A 2,584-nucleotide genomic window follows, 5' to 3' on the forward strand; every position below is an offset into this window, starting at 1 on the left:
AACCCGTTTATGTGTCACTTTTTGGCCAAGGAAAAACTGGGCCAACACAATTCTCCTCAAAATGGGACTAGGGCCAAACCTAGTCCCATTTCAAGGAGTTGCCAAACAGGCGCTAGGTGTTGTGAGGCTTGAGGGAGACAATTTTATACTCTAACAACAGGAACCTTTGCAAAACGAAAATACGAGAAATAAGGTATCCTATGGCTTAGCTCTGCAATCAGATGACTCTATGTCTATGTATATCTCAAGTAACTCAGCCGACTAATTGCCCAATAGTTCAACAAGACGAAACTTTTCTTCCGTGTCACACAACTTGACAAATTGCATATGGAGCCCACATTGTAAAGAACTGATGATGATCATTCTCGTATAGCAAAACATATCAAAGATCTCAAATTTAAAGACGTCTACAAGTCTTGGACCCATCAACTATACTTACGCAAAGATTGTTCCTTTTTGAAATTGTAGCAATGGGTTTTCACCCTATGTTCAAATTTTGCAGCAGAACTAGAAAAGATCGCAATTATTTTCTGAAATTATCAGTACCCAGATGAAAATTTCGAACTCAAAGATAAACGGAAGAGAGATCAAGAACTTTGAGAGAGAGAGAGAGAGAGAGAGAGAGAGAGAGAATACTGAATCAAAGCGATGTTAATCTTTAAATGTTTGATGAAATTTGGGTTAGGGCTTTGAAACAATCAGTAATAAGTTTTGGATTACGTACCTTCGCAAATAAGAAGAAGGGAAAATGGGGGAACTGTGGTCTCTCTGGGCAAAGCACGACTCAAAAGTGAAAACGGATTGCTTTATGGCTATTTTTGCATATATGCCCTTGGCTTTTTACGAAACTATTTTATGTCACTTCGTTGGCCAAATGTTTCCAAATCTTCATACTTAGAAAGTAGTACCCCAAAGGCCAAATCTTCAAGTATTCAGTCTTCCCAAATCTTTATGTTTTGGAATTAGTCCGATTGATGTGTTAACTGTTTGGAAATTAGTACCCTAAATCTTTCATCTTCTTAATTAGATGAACTAATTTCAAAACACTAAGATGTGTTTGGATATCATAGCATTGTTTTAAATATCCCCGACATGACCCGATATGTCACCCTATTTATCCTTTTACAACGATTGTCGTAACCGATATGGTCTCTATATACCCTTTACTGTTTTTTTGCTATTTTGGGGGATATATTCCCGATATGGCTGATATATCAACTGATATGTTGGTCGATATATCCTTTTATATAGCTTATCGCAAAACAATAAATCGCGTTTGGCAATTTTTGGGCAAGACATCATGATCTTTCAATTATATCAAATGATGTTGTTGCCTAAAAAAAGCAGACAAAATATTGCGATGTTGATTTGTAATTTTATTTGTTTATAAGGTTGACTAGTGATCCTAAATATATATTATTCACGTTTATTATGCTTAGATTTCATTAGATATGTTGAGATTACATTTTAGTTCATTATACTGTGTACGCAAACATCCATTATGGCATTCTAATATTAACCACATATCTCCGATATTTCCCTGATATCTGCAATCCAATATGAATTTTGGTCATCTGATATTTCTCCGACCTCCGATATTTAAAACCTTGTATCATAGTGATTTTTGTCTGGTGTTTTCAAAACACCATAGTGTTTTTCTCAAAAAGTGTTTTCAAAACACCATGGTAAGTGTTTTTGGTCAGCAATATTTTGACCTTTTACAACATTAATATTAAAAATATTATTAATATATTAAATATTAATTATAATATAATCTATTTGTGATAGTATTAGGTATATAATTAACGATGATTATAGGGATAATATACAGTAACTATAGAATATAATGTGTATATCATTGTACTATATTTGTAAATATATATATGGATGTATAGCACATTAAAGTATTATTTTCAAATATTAATATATTTAAATATTTTTTATATAAATATGTTATTGTTATTAATAAATTAACATATATTAATAATGTATTAACATCATATTTTTATAATATTATATTATTTTATTTATTTTATTATGATATTATTATTATTATATTACTATTTTTATCATATATGTAATTTATCATTAATAAGGTATTTACTTTATAATATACAATTATTTTATCATTATTTTATAATGTCTTGTATTATTATTTATTATAAAATATATTATGAATATACTGAACATATTAATGTTTAGTCTTTTATTCTTAGAGGAATTATTTTATTTTTAAATATTATTATTACATAACATGTTAAATTTTTTTAATATATTATATTATTTATTATTCAAACTTAATAAGGTATTTACTTTATAATATACAATTATTTTATCATTATTTTATAATGTCTTGTATTATTATTTATTATAAAATATATTATGAATATACTGAACATATTAATGTTTAGTCTTTTATTCTTAGAGGAATTATTTTATTTTTAAATATTATTATTACATAATATGTTAAAATTTTTTAATATATTATATTATTTATTATTCAAACATTAATAATATATAATATTAATTAAATAATATAATATAATAATTTTTTATATAATTCAATATTATATCATTATTATAG

The 2,584-nt window shown here is 27.1% G+C and overlaps 1 protein-coding gene across 4 annotated transcripts in view; it reads right to left on the reverse strand.

Annotated features, from left to right (window-relative positions):
* The window catches only part of LOC109824369 (vesicle transport protein GOT1), a 13,907-nt gene extending 13,109 nt beyond the window's left edge, over window positions 1-798 (reverse strand). For 3 of the 4 annotated variants that reach the window (XR_002242618.1, XR_002242620.1, XM_020390951.1), the window contains exon 1: window positions 725-798. The gene's annotated coding sequence lies outside the window, so the exon portion shown is untranslated. Of the gene's footprint in view, window positions 1-439; window positions 679-724 lie in introns of those variants that run through there. The other variant, XR_002242619.1, reaches the window with a different exon arrangement.

The sequence above is a fragment of the Asparagus officinalis genome, chromosome 9 (genome assembly GCF_001876935.1).
Source record: "Asparagus officinalis chromosome 9, Aspof.V1, whole genome shotgun sequence".
Taxonomy (NCBI): Eukaryota; Viridiplantae; Streptophyta; class Magnoliopsida; order Asparagales; family Asparagaceae; genus Asparagus; species Asparagus officinalis.